The sequence below is a fragment of the Leptidea sinapis genome, chromosome 6 (assembly GCF_905404315.1).
Source record: "Leptidea sinapis chromosome 6, ilLepSina1.1, whole genome shotgun sequence".
NCBI classification, from domain to species: Eukaryota; Metazoa; Arthropoda; class Insecta; order Lepidoptera; family Pieridae; genus Leptidea; species Leptidea sinapis.
The window spans coordinates 10654876-10673533 of record NC_066270.1 but is presented as its reverse complement, the minus strand read 5'-3'; the positions used below and the strand labels follow the sequence as shown (position 1 = coordinate 10673533).

Below are 18658 nucleotides of genomic sequence, written 5' to 3'. Positions count from 1 at the left end.
ACCTCAAATTTAATTGCTCCGCTCGCGCACTGCTCAAGATCTATGCCTAGGCATATACCACGAACAAACACCGTGCGTACTTATTTATCTACACAAATATTCCTATGTGTTGTAACTTCACTGCGACCTTTGGGGAATACAAATTGAATTCCAAACACGCAACAAGACCTTCGTAACTAACAGTCGAATATTTACTCACACACGGATAGCACTCGAAATAATGTAAAAAATTCAGTCCTTCTAAAGGGATTGAAACTGTATAAACAATTAAACCGCGAGGAATTAAAGCTGCACTGATAATACCGAGTGTACACGAAGGCATCATGGAGCAATCTATGTAAGCGCCATATTATTTGTTATTGTGTCTGTTGCATCATTTTACATTTTACATATTCTATTGTAATTTGAAATGATTTGTAAATGCAATGAGTTTCTTGCTACTTCTTCTCATTAGCTCAACGGTTTACGAAGTAGCGGTAGATTCAATAAGAAAAATATTTTTTTGACATTCATAAGTGTCATTTCCGTGACTTACGTGAATAAACTGATTTTGATTTGATTTGATTATAATGTTTCCAATATCAGAAACTAAAAACCACTTAAATTTAGCTCACCGATTTGTATTGTGTTAATTTTAAAAGTAAAGATACTCGAAAACTCGCTAGTGGTAAATAAAGGTTCCCCGTAAAGAAAACAACTAAGGCTGTACTTTGTAAGCGCCTAAATAATATTAACTTAAATCAAATCATAATCACTTTATTCATGTAGGTCAAGAAAATGACACTTATGAATGAAGTGATTGAACACTCTTGTCTCCTCTACAGCGTTGCTGAGTCACTTCTCCTGGAAAATGTTAGAGAGTATCAACAAATTTTCAATTTAAGTTTTGTAATTAAGTCATTTTTCATCATCATTTTTGTTTAACTCTTCATTTCATTAATTTAATTATGTTTAATTGTTCAACTTTGTTATTCTTTTCGCACTATTGTGATGATGATGATGATGTCCTCCTAGACGTATCCGTCGACGGCGACACCCTTAGCTCGTCTTCGTCTGGGCTCTTGCATGAGCGCGAGCATGACTCGCAAAACCAAATTTTGTTTTGAATATCCTATTGCAAGAAGCGCAGTAAAGAGACTTGTGAGTATAGTTGTAGGAGGGCTTGGGTCGAGTTTTTCGGATCAGGCGTTTGGCGTCAAGGTCTTCAAGACGGAAACGCTCAAAGATTTCTATACCCGTGTTGACAGCAGTTCGCCACTCCGACCTCTGCGTTGCAAGCTCCTCCCATGACTCACTAGACATGCCAATAGCAGTCAAGTGGCGTTTTAAGACATCCCTGTAACGCAGAAACTGTCCTTCAGGCTTTCGTTTACCTGAGCTAAGCTCAGAGTAAAATACCTTTTTTGGTAATCTGGAAGACTCCATGCGTACAAGGTGTCCACATCAGCGTAGTTGGCCTTTCATTAGCATACACTCCATTCCAGCGAGCTTAGCTCGACGTAGAACCTCCGAGTTTGGCACACGATCCCGCCATCTCACCCGAAGAATCGCCCGAAGACACTTCATGTGGAAGGTATCAAGGCGTCTGATATCTCCCTTGTAAAGACACCAGGTCTCCGAGGCATAGAGCAACAATGGTAAGATTATGGCCCTGTAGACAGCGAGTTTTGTGTGGAGTTTCAGGTCATGTGATTTCCAAACTCGTCGGTTAAGACCACCGAAAGCTGCAGCTGCTTTGGCGACTCGCGCAGAGATCTCAGACTCTAGACGATTATCACTGCGCAAAATAGTTCCAAGGTACCGGAAGGTACCTACTTCTGGCAGTGGTGTTCCTCGTAGGTAAACAACACTATCGTCCGCAGATTTACCTTTCGCAGGTTGTTTTAGAATCTGGGTCTTAGAAGCACTGATTACTAAGCCGAATTTACGACAGGACTCATCTAATTTGTCCAAAAAACTCTGTAGATCGTTCAAACTGTCAGCCATAAGGCAGACATCGTCGGCATACATAACAACTATTACTGAAACAGAGTCTATTTTGCGTTTTGCTCTGAGATGTGCGAGGTCGAAAACGCTTTTGTCCATGCGGACATTTATGGTAATCTTGTCATTACAGCTTTTAAGAGCGTCATTCATTACTGCAGCGAAGTAGATAGCGAAAAGTGTCGGAGCCATTACACAGCCTTGCTTGACACCGCTAGTGACCGGGAACTGGTCTGTAAAGTTGTTTTCGTGACGCACACGGGCTAGCAAGGCATGACCTTCGTGGAACTGGCGCACTAAATTGACGAACTTTGCAGGACAGCCACATTTTTCTAGAACAATCCAGAGGGCGGTCCTAGAAACACGGTCAAAGGCCTTTTCCAGGTCCACAAAACATAAATAGAGGTCGCGGTGTTGTTCAAAACTTTTTTCTTGAAGTTGCTTGACTACAAAGATGGCATCAACCTCTTTTAGGTCTGAACCCGCACTGGGTCTCCGTAAGGAAGCATTCAGCTAAATTACTAAGGCGACTATTGATGATGTGCGCCAGAATTTTGCCAGCTGTGGAAAGCAATGCAATGCCTCTAAACGAGCCACAATCAGAGAGGTCCCCTTTGCCTTTATATAGCTTGCTAATAGAAGCATCCTTCCAGTCCTGTGGAACCATCTCAACATCCCAAATCAGTTTGATAAGTTCAAAAAGTCTGGACCTGATACTTGGTCCACCGTATTTGAAAATTTCAGAAGACAGACTGTCCGAACCAGGTGATTTACCATTTTTTAAACGGTTGATCGCAGTAACGAACTCGGCGTACGAAGGTGGGTCATCCAAGCCCGAAGCAGATGGCAAGCTCTCAAGTGAATTAATGTAAGACTGATCTGCTCCTTGACTACCGGGATTGAGCACTTCATTAAAGTGCTCAGCCCAACGAAGAAGAACCTCATTTGGATCTGTCAACTTCTTAGCTTTATCTCGCGAGTAAACAGGGGCAGTCCTTTTAGCTCGGGGTACGTAAACGGATTTTAGCCCTTCGAAAAATTTTGCTGTTTGGCTAGTGTCAACTAACCATTGTAGTTCTTCGGCTTTACGGCGCCATCAACTATCCTTTTGTTCTCGGATCTTTGCTTTAAGATCCTGCTGAAGGGACTTGCGCTGCCCTGCACCGATGACTCCTCTTAGAGCGAGACGATAGTTTTCAACAAGCTGCCGTATTTCCACATCAGAATCATCGAACCAGTCTTGATGTTTTTTATGTGGTGTGCTAATAAGTCGCTGAGAAACACCATAGAGAGCCTTGGAATATGTACGCCACCTGGCATCCACTGAGGTAATATCATCAGTGCTGCGCATTGCTGCCTCAAATTCCACATCTAGCTCACGACACAGTCCCTCATCACGCACCAAACGCGCACTAGCAAGTCGAGCTGGAATCCTGTGTTCTGCTCTACGCGGAGGCTTGTAGTAAAGCCTCCTCCTGGATCTAATAAGACGATGGTCAGTCCAGCCTTGGGCACCACGCATTGCTCTTATAATAAGTACATCTCTTAGGTCTCGCCGGCGTACAATGATGTAATCAAGAAGATGCCAGTGCCCAAAGCGTGGGTGCATCCAAGATGTCTTGTATTTATCGGGTAGCCTGAAGAATGTGTTTGTTATGCTGAGGTTGAATTCGGAGCATAACGTCAGGAGAGCAACACCGTTGGTGTTGCACTTACCTACTCCATGTCTCCCCAGTACGTTCTTCCAGGCAATATATTCTGTGCCAACACGCGCATTAAAGTCACCCAGCAGAATCAACTTGTCACAATCTGGAATCCCCAGCAAAACATCACGCAGATTCTCATAAAATTGAAGTTTGTCCTCATCAGGTGTTGTCATAGTAGGCGCATACACGCTTACAAGATGTAGGTATTTCCTGGGAGCCATGTGGAGTCATGAGCCTATCATTGATCCCTTTTGGATGCTCCACTAGCGATCTAGCGATGTTGTTTCGGATCGCAAATCCAACACCATTTGCGGCTCGTTCATTAATACGTATATCCACCCAATTCCTCACAGAGCTCACCGCTATCCGCTAAATGTGCCTCACTGAGTGCAGCTATGTCGATGTTATAGCGGGACAATTCACGCGCTATGAGTGCAGTTTTCCTCTCAAGACAGAGGTTGTTTTCATTGTCCAGTAGCGTTATTACGTTCCACGCAGCTAAATTTAAGAATGCATTTAATTTATGTTTCTTTCGACCGCTTTTAATTGGTGACCAGATGACCGCGGTTAGCCACCTTGGTTGCATTGAGGCGAGCTTTGTTTAGGCCACCTTTTCTAGGCCCCTCCCCGGATTGGGGAAAGCAGTGCGATCCCTAAATAGGGCTGCTTTGTCGTCGGGTGAGCTGCCGTACCAGTTCTCTCGCCTCTAGTGAGTTCTAATACGACCATCACCACCCAACCGACGTACGTGCAAAGATCTAGCTATGGACCAAACTCACCTGCTCAGTGCCCATCGCCAGTCCTCATCGCCGCAGGACTTGCACTCTCCGTCCAGTAATGAGCCAGGGGTCATCAGCGCGTCTTCCAGTCCTTATTACCAGTGGGGTGGAAGTCCGCTACGACTGATTAGCACTAGGAGATGCAGTGACTGGCCGCATATCTCTTGTATCCCGACATACGCCCTATCAGGCATGTCACAGGTGCCCTGCTGCAGCGCCACGGTCGCCGGGTTTGAAGCCATACTGACGGTGTCCGCCTTCCGAGCCGCTGCAGACTTTATGCAATTTATGGGGGAATCAGCCCATTAAACTTAGTTTGTGAAACTCAGTCCCCTTCACTGGATTTAGCCCGTGGATCGACACGGTTTACCGGGATACGGCCGCTGCAACTAAATTCGCACTATTGTAACATGTTGTTTACACATGTAAAGACATGTCGTATTGTACTATTCCTTATATACTTGCTAAAATTTTAATTATATAATGATGATGGATAGTGGTGGCTGGATGATCTTGTTACCGGGAGGTCTGCTTGATGTGTTTTTTATTATTATTATATCCTTTAAAGTTTAAGTTATTATATATTGTATTTTATGAAATGCTCACATAATGCCTCTATTTATTTACGGTATGTGTGGATTGATGCATCTACTATACTCAATAACTCTTGTGTTTATAAGTATTAATTTACTTTTTTTCTTTTTTTGACTTACTCGTGTAAGCTTTTCAGTTTTTGGCATTTGAGTATTTATGTTGCGTCACTTTGCATATATTGTAATTGAAATGATTTGTAAAACAATTAAAATGTAAATCTTGACTTAAAAGAGTGGCAATGAGTTTCTTGCTACTTCTTCTCATTAGCTCAACCCTTTACGAAGTAGCGGTAAATTCAATAAGAAACAATATTTTTTTTTTGACATTCATAAGTGTCATTTCCGTGACCTACATGAATAAAGTGTTTTTGAATTTGAATTTGAATGTGTTGTTGGTGTAACTATCAAAATAAATAAATAAATTTGTAAGCCCTGCAGAAATAAATATTACCTTTAAATCTATTGACATCAAAAAAACTGCTGATATATGGGGCATTTCTGTTAAAATAATAAGTTTAATAATTGATGTCACAGCACCATACCTTGCAATAGTTTTCAATACGTAGGTCATACTAAAAGTTTTGCGTAACTTAAAAAAACAACATGTTATAACCAAAATATTATGTTTATTGCTTTTCAAAAAACTCTTCTTTACATTTTAAACATTTTTTCATGCGTTCGAACCATTTTTTAAAAACAGGAGGACCACAGATCGGAACGTATGCTTTCTACGTGCTGATTGATACCAATTATAATATAATAATTATATAAAAATACCAGAGGCAGAGATAGCAATCTCTGCCTCTTCGGAATCGGTAAAAGTGAAAACTCTCTTCAAATCTTTGATTTTGGGTAAAATACAGCATACACAGGGTGCTAGGTCGCGGCTATGTGCAGGATGGGTGACGAGTTGTACTTTTTCGGAAGCTAAAAATGACGTTGTCATGATGTAGGAGAACACGGCTTATTGGTCTTCTTTTTTAACACCCTGAGTAAACAAATGGTAGAATACCACTTGGCATTAACACTCTTTTGATCTCCAAGTGGAATTGTGCAGATGGGACCCGTAGCTGAGAAAAATATGCGATCTTTTTTTTACCAACGTTTCTCGCCTGCCTCACTTTTGTTGCCCTGTTCTCATTTTCAAACACACATTCACAAGATTGCTGCTTTTTTTCGGGTTCAAAACAATAAATCCACGTTTGGTCTCCCGTGACAACGTCATAAACAGCATTAGAATGTCCGTGGTCGTACCTCATTAGCATCTGTGAACACCATTCCACGCGAGCCCGCTTCTGCTTCGCCGTCAGTTCATGAGGGATCCAACGACAACAAAGTTTCCGAACTTTCAATTCTTCGCGTAAAATTTTCTGAATTATCATCGGCTCATACCAATCCCCAATCGTAATCGAATTGTCTCATAGGTAATCCGCGGGTTTTCGTTGACGGCAGGTTCATTTTGAAGACGAGCGGCAGTCTTGCGGAGAAAGAGAGAGAACTTTTAAAATCATAAAAAATCATCGCTCTAAAATCTTTTCGACTTAATTCCATTTTCGTTGCGTACGTAGAACGTTGATGTGTGATAAAAACAATTAACATTTTTTTTGGTTCTGTTCGTCCATCTGGACAGGCATAGGGGTCAAAAGCCCATACAGCCAAAAACAATTAACAAATGATTTCCCGCCAATTGTTTTTTTTTATTACTAAGAAGGTTGCAACGTTTCAAAAATAAAACATTCGAAATTCAAATAGTTCCGACTACCTAGAAAAGCAAAACTTTTAATGTATCCCATGTATTAAACATGGCGTGTTTCCTGACCTCTTGAGATGTAGAAAAAATTACACCAATATTTAAGTCGGAATGCACTTCTGACCCGAATAACTATCGTCCTGTGACGGTTTTGGCGACCCTTAGTAATGTGATCAAGTGATCCTTCCTCCTCTTCCATAAAAAAGGAATTCCTCTGATATGGAATAGGTATCTCCAAAAAATCGCTTTACTATGACCTTGTGGTTTTTTTAATCGTGTAGGAAAGAAAATGAACAGTTGGTCTTCCTTCAGTTGACCCAAAAGACTCTTTTATTGCCCTGCATCACATAAAGTATAGTAAAAATTGTTACCGTACAAAATTATGTAAAAAATTAAGCTCTGCGTTATGTAGGTACCTAAATATTTGTATCACTCAACTATTGATTTCATTTATGTAAATGTAAGTTGTAGCGAACAGGCACGAGGCCAGAGATTTCACTTGCCTGCTGCTTTGCCATTATAGTTCACGCGATGTCTTACCTCTCTGACCTCCAACACTGCTATTGACTTTACAGTCTCATACTGTATTTATAAACATCTATTTAAATCAATATCGCTAACTAAACTATACGTAATTAATATATCAACGTGTTTTTATCTAATTTATACATCAAAATTGGACAGAATATTAAAAGTAAAACAAATTTGTATTATTAAAATACATTATTTATGTTAATTACGAAATTGAGATGAACAAAAGAAATGTATTTAGATGTTTAGTGCGCATGCCCGTCACTGCGCCACTCGAGTTCGGCGTGGCGCCCTCTGGTGGCGCGGCGGCTAGTGAGTTGCGTAACATAGCACATTCGCCCTGAGCGGTCGTGCGGTGCGCTGTAAACTTTCGCTCCGTGTGCGTCGACGGAATGGAACAGCGAAAAACGAAATAAAGTTTCCCGCGACGCGCTAAATTCAGCGCAATACTGAAATACTGAATAGCTTTTGTTTTTTTTTTATTTGCATAAATAGAACGTTGAAGTTTCGCCGGTTGGAGTTTGTTGGTAGAAGAACATTGAACGAGTGTGATAGTTTTGTTTTGTTTTAATTTGCTATAAACTAGCAGTGGTGGGAATTGTGGTGAGCGCTGTGTCCGGTGGGACCGGAGCTCGTGGTACGAAGGAATCGATACTGCGGGTGGAGCTAAGGTATATTTTAATTGTTATAATTTTAAATACTTTAAATTCCAAAACGTAGGCATTAACAAATATATATTGGAATACTAATAAAATCTAGATATTAAAGTCGGCATTTAAATAAAACTTTTATGTAAAATTATACATACGTACATCACTATTTTAAGGACGCTATAAAAGAGCAGTCAATATACATTCTTACTACATTGTAATAAACTATATAATCGACTGTTGTGTACTTCAAAAGCAATGTTTCATACAACTGCTCTCCATCAAATCTTTGTTGTCGATTCTTGTCATAATAATATTATTTTAATATCAACTAGACTATCTAGTGACATTAATATTGTTCTGTACAAAAATTGGGCTCATGCCAAAGTATGACGTCAAATATCCTCAAAGAATTAGGTCACAAATAGGCCTGTCTCAGCATCTAGAAACATTACCAGTTTCTCCTTTGCACAGGATGCCGACTAGATTATGGGTACCACAACGGCGCCTACTTCTGCCGTGAAGCAGTAATGTGTAAGCATTACTGAGTTTCGGTCTGAAGGGCGCCGTAGCTAGTGAAATTACTGGGCAAATGAGACCTAACGTCTTATGTCTCAAAGTGACGAGCACAGTTGTAGTGCCGCTAAGAATTGTAGGGTTTTTCAATAATCTTTAGCGGTACTGCATTATACTGGGCAGGGCGTATCAATTACCATCATCTGAACGTCGATTAAGTTCAATACAATTTCAGCCGTCAAATGACTATAAAAACGAAATCAAAGATTATGCTAAGCATACACTAGCTAAGTTTTACGTAAGTAAAGTCTGAGCAAAGTTTTAAGTACGCTCTATAGAGCGTTAGAGATCTATAGATCTCAGCCATGAAAAGGCATCATTTTTTTTTGTTATATTTTTTGTACTGTATAATGTTATTTTGCTTTATATGCGAGAAACAAGTTTTATGAAAGTATTTTTACAAAATAAAAGAATAAAAATAAACAAAAACTGAAAAAGGGTTTCTCCTCAGCTTAATGCTGTCACATATTACAGCGCTGGTTTTCTGGAGTACCCGATACTTTCTTTACGTTTACATCCTCTTTCAAATGAGCTCTGAAATAATTGGGTTGAATAAAATAATACTTAAAATGTAACTTTAACGCAAAATTTATTGTAAAAACACAGTTACAATTACACGCGTTTTAATCCTTTAAAACACGGACTAGTAAAAAAAGAAGGACTCCGCGCCGTGATATTAGCAAGTGAAGCACCTTTATGCTAGTGTGTGTGCGGTTACGGGGGATACCAGTTACACAATTTTTTCTCCCTTAAATAATCATATATCCACAAATACTTTTATAGTATTGTTTTTACACTTTTCACAACGCAAGACGGCATTTTAAAAATATTTTATTGCGACGCAAACTGATCTGTCAATCTGTAAAACACGATGGCATAACTCATAATGGCGGCCGATCGGCTTGTATTAGTGTAAGTGTATGCGTGGGGCTATGTATTTACACGTTTACCGGCATGTTTTGGTGCCTCACTGTTATGTTAGGTCCGTACGGAGTCCTTCTTTTTTTACTCATCCGTGCCTTTAAAAGTGATTTATTTCAGTCTTTAAATTTGCTTCAATAGTGGAAGGCAATCTAGAACAAACGATAAAAATATGGGTAAGTATACAATTTAGTGTTGTAGCTACATATCTATCATCTACATAAAAAGTCCACTCGATAGCTATTGCGCCTGGTGGATGGGCAAGCACTGGGGATGATTATAAGGTCTCGCTACATCGCACGATTTTTTTTCTCTTAGATCTTTTGACTTGGAGAAACTACGCCATTAGTTTATATGACAATTCGCCCTTAGGCTATTAAATAATAAGTTTAATTGTTCAATGTTACTTTGTTAACATATTTTTTTGATGAAAAAAAAAGCCCGCTGAGTTTGTGGCGCCCGTTCTTCTCAGGCCTGAGATATTCATTTTGGAATGGGTGGGTAGTTTTTTGACTTTAAATAAGTAATGTTACATCCTATTTTGAATAAAAATATTTGAATTTGAATTTGAATTGTCAGATCTCGCTGAGATCTATCAATAACGTATAATATATTAGTGAGATAAAATAGTTACATGGAGAGAATTAATGAGTGGTATTGTAATAAAATCATATTAATAATACTTTCGTGTACTAAATCCATCAAACAGCCTAATTAAAATATGAAGATCAGATATATTAAGAAAGGGCTACTCAAAATCAATGTTATGATACCCATAAAACACCATATGAAAGAGTGAAGATGTGACAGGAACGTAAGAGAATGAAGCATGAACGACCATGAATGACGTCAGTAGCAGAGGTATAACGGCGGTGATGGAGACAATTAGGTGTATTTTTGCACTCTTTGAAAATACCAAGGGAAAATACTCACCAGACGAAACAGTGGCTGAAAAAATCTGAAGAATCTAAATGTTCAAAATGACTTCATATAATACGTTCAAATAAAGCATCGATACTTACTAGTGTACAACACTAATGCCGATGTTTTCCTAACTCTCGAAGGCAGCTTTGTGTTTAAGCTGTGTAAGGAATATCTAATACTGCGTGTACATTTCGTTAGTACAGCTACAGAGTTATATTAACAAGTACTCTGGGACCAGCTCGAGAGAACACTACATCGGGATGAATGAAGTATTGCTTCTTTTTTTTTTTTATGAAAAAAGGGACGAGGCGAGCATGACGTTCAGCTGATGGAAATTGATACGCCCTGACCATTACAATGTAGTGCCACTCAGGATTCTTGAAAAACCCAAAAATTCTGAGCGGCACAACAATTGCGCTCGTCACCTTGAGACATAAGATGCTAAGTCTCATTTGTCCAGTAATTTCACTAGCTACGACGCCCTTCAGACCGAAACACAGTAATGCTTACACATTACTGCATCACAGCAGAAATAGGCGCCGTTGTGGTTCCCATAATCTAGCCGGCATCCTGTACAAAGGAGACTCCCACTGGTATCGATAAGACACCTTTAATAATGTGTTGATGACACTCTCACACATTTTAAACCTTTAAAAAGTAATGCGAAGAATATTATAACTACATTTGTTTTAAATATTAATTAGCTAATTATGGTTTAAACATCAATAATGACGAAAAATCAAGCTTCTTGTGATCTTGTATAGCATGCACTTTTTTGGCATGTTTTTTTTTTGCAATATGTGTGTATATATATGAATTTTTCGTTTGAATATTCATATATATAGCCACCTGTTGTCCAATAACATGCATACGATTGAAATAAGAAACAAATACATTTTGAAGAGAAAATTGCTTCAGGCACGCTATATTCTTTGGGTTTTGAATGATACCGAGCCGTCACGCACGTTTGGGTTGTCGGCTCAAGTCAACTTCTATTGACTAAGCATGAATACTATGAATACTATGAAGTACGATCAGTCAGAGAAAATTTACCAGAGACATTTATTTATACACAAATATACAGGTAGATAACGTATACATACATTGTAAAAGTAAAAAGTTTAATTTTCTCTACTAGTTAAACAACTATGGCTCCTGTGGAAGGTATACCACAAGTTTGCCAATGTCACGGTAAGGTAGACCACCAAGCTTAGAGTATTCTTTTACTAATAAGTACTTAGTCCTATTTACAACTTAATCTTATTTATTTTAATATATTTACACAAAATATATACAAAAGGAGTGAAAACTAGGGAGAGGAGACATTTAAAGGAAGTTGGGCGGGGAATTTCAGGAGGTATAAACTTGTATTAAGATGGTTGCGTTAAAGGGCAATTGAAGAATAAATGATCCACGTTTCCCTCATCTAGACCACATTCACACAAGGAATTGTCCCTAATTCTTATTTTAGCCAAAAATACTGGGGTACAATCATGATTAAAACGTAAACGACAAATAGTTGAAATCACTGACTTGTTGGGAATTTTAAATTTGGAGAACCAAGGTTTCTGAGGAATTACGGGTCTCCATAAAATTTGCCATTAGAGTTTTTGGAAACTTGCCAAATGCTGGACCAACTCTCATGCAACTTGGGTTTCAGGATGGTGCGCAAGTCATGGGAGAAAATTTTTGAATATTGGAGGGAACCTGTTGCAATAGCTGTCTTCGCAGGGTGTACACTTATGTATGCATGTAAGAAGTTATACTTCTTTGGCGTAACAAAACAAATCATTTATTCGTCGTGCTATTCCAAGTTTGTAGAAATAACAACATTGTAAATATCGTAAAATAAATTATTATTGAATATAAACGAATATGGCTGTATTGGCTTGAACCCTTTGCCTGTCCTAATAATGGGCGAAGAAACCAAACAAACTAATTAATGTCGCAAACGTCAGAAAATGTGAAAACTTTTATTTTTAGAAGTCGTTGTGCTCGCGCAATGTAATAGTCAAAGAATTTTATCTTCATTAACATCAAAAAGCTACAAACGTCATTATATTTTGCTTTTATGTCAATGTAATTTTGCAGTTATAAACCTATTTAAATATGATCTAAATATTCTTTTATTGTATTTTGGTTTGGTTTGGTCTTGTTCTCTGACCAATGCTATAAGTAAAACAAACAATCAATGTAATTTATCAGAAATGTGTCAAATGTCAATTATTGTTAATTGTCAATGTTTAAAAGACATATTTTAATGACCAACTTCAACCTGTTACTTTTGTGTTAAAATTTCACTCAATTTTTCATAACGCGCCTAAAGAAGTATAACTTCAAAAATTACGATATTTATCATTTATTTACTTTTAATTCTAGTTTAATGTTTCAGTACTGAGCAATTTATCCAAAATAATTATTGTAAATAGTAAAAGTCTTCTATCATCTCTGGCAGATGTTTTTCTTTGATTTTGTAACGATTTTCTCGATTGTTTGAATTAGCTGTCAATAATCTGAAGCTGTCCCAATATACCCGATTAGTCATTCTTATCGCCTTACATTGGGACGCGTGAATTTCAATTTCTATACAAACTTCTCGCGCTGGTAACCTATACGTCCTCCCATTGACAGACAGCGTGTAAGTTGAGTTACGGTAGATAAGTTTATTGGGGCAGAAAAGTCAACGATAGTTACGATTTTTATCTCAAGTTCTTACTTGTCTTCATAGACTGAATATTGGGAACGGCCGTAAGAAATAAACAACTCGCTCGATTGTATGAAACGCGCAGTCACTGATAGATACACAGATGAGGGCTTTAATCTTGTAAAAAACGGAGATAGCTGAAATCCACTACGCTATGCAACTTTTCGCATTCAAACTTATCCGGAATCTATGCTAATCGCCATATTGTAATTACTACTATTTCAAAGTTATTTCAAATAACTACACGTTCCATTCTAAACTAAATTTCAAATTTTACTTAGGCAGTCCTGCCGCTTATTACGTAGGATTTACATACTCTTTGGTCTCACTCGCACTGAACCGGTTTTAATAATAACAACAGCTTAATGATGTTTATATTTCCCACATCACTGAACGACACACTAATTGGGTGTAATGAGTAATGAAAGATGTCAAACAAAAGTCACGCAGAGGGAACCCAGGCCAGTAATAGATCTCTATTATTGGCTTCATCTTTATTTTTAACAGCAATACTCATTGCGATTTCTTTTATTTTATCCTGCATTTGCTAAGCGGACGATAATATGACTTGTGTTCTAATAGATCTGTTTAATATTTGAAAAGAACTATTTAGCCGCTTTGGGCAATTTTTGAAAATCTTATGGGTTGGCGTCACCGATATGCTCATGGCGTACGCGGTAGATAAATAATAAAATAAAATAAATAAGTATAATTAAATATAGTTAGACACTTTTTGGATAGGTCAAATCTTGTGAGTTTGCGTAACCGAAATGCTTATAGCAGTATATCTGTAGCTATACAGCTGACGTTTTGTGCAACATTAGTGCTGTGTATATCTTATAAGTGAAATTAAATGGATTTAGTGAAAAGTTCAATGGTTTTCAATAAGTTTAAAAAAAATTGAAATTAATAATTTAATTATTTTTAAATATTATAAAATCTAAATATCTACTAAAAGTTCTAATTTTCATTGTTATCGGCAGTGTCTACAACCGCCAATTTTCATTTTTTCTTTTTTATAGTGACACCTTTACACAAATAATATTGCCCCAAACTAGTCTTAGCCTGTGTTATATGTGGCTGCAAGACAACGATATGTTTATATTTATACATAAACACAAATAAACTTCTATTACTCGAAAACAAAAACATCAATATTCATCATATAAATGTATGCATCTACCGGGATTCGAACCAGGGACCTCTAGATTAGTAGGCAGGGTCACTAACCACTGGGCTATATTTGAGAGTATCGTCCATAGATTTAGATAACAGTTTTAGAAATCTTACTTATTTATTTTGACTGCTAATTTTTATATTTTTTATGTAAAATTCCGGGGTTAAAAATTACGTTTGATTCATCATTTTCATAGCGGCTTTTTCGATTTTAATTTATTTTTTGTGATTATAGGCTCCATTATATAGATCTTAGCTATACTTCGTCGATTCATTGTGTGTATTCTACCGTATTTATCACGAGGAGTGTTCCGAAGAGCTGTTTCACCTGATTCCGACTTCGCACGACGCGTCTCAAAGTAGGATATCATCCCCACCATCTGGATGTGTGGCGGTCCTCCACAGTGCAGTTTTCAAGGAGCTTTCTTCCACCAACTAAAAAGCTGTGGAATGAGCTTCCTTGCACAATGTTTCCGGGACGATGCGACATGTCGTATTCATGGGTACCCTTTAAAAAAGCGTGTACACCTTTCTTAAAGGCCGGCAACACGGCTGTGATTCCTCTGGTGCTGCAAGAGAAATTGGGCGGCGGTGATCACTTAACACCAGGTGATTCGTACGCGCGTTTGTCCTCCTTTTCCATAAAAAACATAAAACTTGGACTTACATTACTTCGCCCCGTTACCGAGTACTGTTTTCTTCAGAAACATTCTGTTTTTAGGTCAATCATATTTCGACCGCTAGAAGACGTAGCTGTTATATCATATATATATAGAAATCAAAAAAGGATTGTGTGGTTTTATGACACCACGGTAAAAGTGAGACATTTTTGGTATGATATCACATAATCACTATATATATATATATAATACGGTATAAAAATCACTTTATCAATCTTATTATAATTGGAAAATTTGAATAATAATGGGAAATAATAAAAGTAGACTAAGTCTCTACCTAATATTTTTATTGAACTCTGTGTCTTAGCCCTGGTTAAAAATATTGATTGAAAAGGATTAAAAATGATGAAAATTGAATGCATTCAATTCTTTGCGAACTATAGGCGCCACACGACCGTCACGCGACATGCAACACACAGACGAAAAAGTTTGAGACGATGTAATAAAAGTTTCACTTTAAAATTATCTGAATCAGTGTGAGTTAAAAAGGTTTATATTTTGTCAGCCGTGAAATGGATGGCTCAATACAGATTAGTGCAATCACTCAACAAGTCCGATCAATCGACAATGCTCTTGCCAATGTAAAAATAGAATTAATATTAACTCGCTGGTTTTGTAAAATTGTGGTCAAATGATTATTTGTGTTGGTTTGTACCACCAGGTTTGTACGTCGTCAAAGGTCGAAAGCTAAATAAGGCTGTGATCTGAGATTATGGATTGGTCTCCGCTACGCTTCAACGTAAGATACCGTACTAGCTAAGAACAATAGCTTTTTTTATTAAGGCAACTATTAGATGCTTGTGTGCGTGGCATCTTGACAATCAATGGCATCTTTCAAATTTTGTATCTTATGCTTAAAATAACACTTATTTTACATTGAAATTAATAAAATACAAAATGCTTACTGATGATATATTATTACGTTATTATTTTATAGCCGAAAAACAATCGTCATAAAATTATGTTTCATGCATGTCTGATTGCCTGTAAGTAGAATCGCAATTATCATTTTTTTTAAGTATGTTGTAATTATAGTGGAATGTACGTTGTAGTTTCTGTAGGTAATCTTAAATAAATAAATATATTGTGTTCCCAGTGTCTTTCTTATTTCTTGTACTGTTATTTTTATAAAGTTTTACTACGCGACCCGGCATTTTAGTTTCAATTATTAGCACACATTGTTTGAGACTGACTCGAGTACGCCTACTTGGGCGTTGTATTAGTTGCCTTTACTTTGCGACTGCGCCTGCGGTATCTAATTGGAGCGCAGCGGAGACCAATCCTTAATCTAAGGCAGTGATTGATTAAATTTCAAGGACTGGCTTGATTGCTCCTGCTAAGTTTGAAAACGAACTGTTTCTTAAAACGTAGTGTATTTCAGCTATCTCCGTTTTTGACAAGATTATAGCCGTCATGTGTCAATCTATAAATAACTGCACGTTTCATACAATCGAGTGAATCGCTTTTTTCTTAGAGAGTTTCGCTAGGCTGTTTATTTTTTTTAGAAAGTAGTTTTTGTATGAGTATATTGCTTATGTATAAGTACAAAAACTTTTTGATCTACTATATTTTTAGGAGTTTAGGTCAAGTAAATACAAACGTCTAAAAGGGTTTAATAAGTTTTAAATTGTACTTATTTGTGTATTATTAAAATTTTAAATTGGAAATTTTGAAATTATACTTTTTTAGGCTCACTATAAAAAATGATGAGTGTGAAATTTTAAGATGCGCACGCATCACTGTAACACAAAAGTAACAGGTTGAAGTTGGTTCTTAAAATTATCTGACGTTTGTGTCATTCATTATTTTTATTTTAGTATCTTCGTCCATTATTAGGACAGGCAAAGGGTTCAAACATATACTACTTTATTCATTATTTAATAATTAATTTTCAAAGCAATCTTTGCAAGATTTTTACAAAATTGTTCTTTCTTAAAACGTAGAATAGCACGAGGAATAAATGATTTTTGCTTCGTTAGGCCAAAGAAGTATAACTTCTTGCGTGCATACATAAGTACACACACACTTTTTTAACAATTTTATTATCTTATCATATAAATTATAGATTGCACGGTACATGGTATAGTTAAAACTAATAAAGGCATGAATTAGGAATAAGTTATATGTACGGAGCCAGAAGCATACTCCCAAGGGTTAACAAAAAAGAAAATAACGTGTTTATGTCTGTGTTTAGTTTATATCATGATAAATATAGCTTTATTTCTATTTGGCCACTCAGTCTGATTGTCTGGTTGTGTAGAAATTAGATTGCGATACATGGATGATGAAATGTAATATGATAAATTGTGTGTGTTACTTTTGCTTACGGTGGTTGTTTTAAGGATAGAAAAATAACCTGAAGGCCAGGTCGCTTAGAGAAAGTGATCACTTGTTCTCTTTCAACACAGGAGGGATACAAGAGGGTTAACAGCCTTTAGTGTACTCATCTACGGCATCTAATATAACTCAATAACTCTTGTGTTTATAATTATTAATTTACTTATTTTTTTACTTACTTGTGTGAGCCATTTAGTTATTAATGTTACGGTAGGTGATTCAAATATCCAGATAGCAATAAAAACATTCGGCCGAGTATCGTTAATTTGCTCCTAAGAATTGAAGAGTTCCGTTAGTTTGTCATGGATCCCATAATCAGAAACAAACCACTAGCTCTCACGAAACTACCTTTGAAGTATATCCTTTCCAATAAAAAAAGAATCATCGGAGTCGGCTGGCGCGATATTGATTTATTCGTAAATTTAAGACTTTAATGGTTTTCTCATGGATGTCATTGTCAGATCTGGACCAAATTGCAATGGGACCACATGGGAAGAACCAACTTTAAAATTAAAAAAGAATTATGAAAATCGGTTTACCCAGTAGAAAGTTCTGAGAAAAAAAACATACCGACGAATTAAGAACCTAATCATTTCTTGAAGTCGGTTTAAAAAATCGCACCATTTTCACCATTTTGATCTCTGCACAAATCTAAAATAGTTGTTTTATCGCGTGCCTGCTGGAGTGAGCCGGGGAAAACATTGCTTTCGGGTCTTACACGGGCTAGATAAAAATAATAAAAACCTTTATTCACTCCAAATACACAATACGATACAAAACATTTATTGCAAGAGCGCATATTTTGTATTGGGCTCAATTCTGATATGCAGGCATACTGTATAACAGTTTTGATACAAGTAGAGTTCTAGTGTTCACCATAATAATTCTGCGTTCTAGGTACAGACAGCATATACATTTATTTGCGACGACTGTTCTATTTATATGCAATAGGATTTTTATAACAATTTTTTAAGCTATTGCATAGCTTCTATCGCGGGCCTTGAGCGTGGAGACCGAATCCAGAAATTCCGTAACGAAAAAATCTAAGACTTACATACTAGATGTATATAGATATTTCGCCACGGTCATTACAGTTGCCGTGGAGCAGCGGTTATCACGTATGCTTTTTTTTTAATTTCTTTATTTTTTTATCACGTTTTTTTAATTTTTATTTGTTATGACAAGCATTTTTATTTAGTTTCACCTGTCCCGTTGTCTGTCTGTAATCAAATCTTGCAAGTTAAATTTTACTCACTTCCCGTTTGCTTTTTTTTAAATTAATTTTATTAAAAAAAATACTGCATAAATAAAATAAATAAATAATTATATTTGCATAAGTTGATAAAAA

The 18658-nt window shown here is 36.9% G+C and overlaps 2 protein-coding genes across 7 annotated transcripts in view; both read left to right on the top strand.

Annotated features, from left to right (window-relative positions):
• LOC126965076 (ELMO domain-containing protein 2) overlaps positions 1-18658 on the top strand; it is a 250333-nt gene that overhangs the window by 54475 nt on the left and 177200 nt on the right. The window lies entirely within an intron of this gene.
• Positions 7643-18658, top strand: part of LOC126965007 (glutamate-gated chloride channel) — a 109651-nt gene continuing 98635 nt past the window's right edge. The window contains exon 1 of one of the 6 annotated variants that reach the window (XM_050808412.1): positions 7643-8013. The gene's annotated coding sequence lies outside the window, so the exon portion shown is untranslated. The remainder of the gene's footprint in view (positions 8014-18658) is intronic. The other 5 variants (XM_050808409.1, XM_050808411.1, XM_050808408.1 and 2 more) reach the window with 5 other exon arrangements.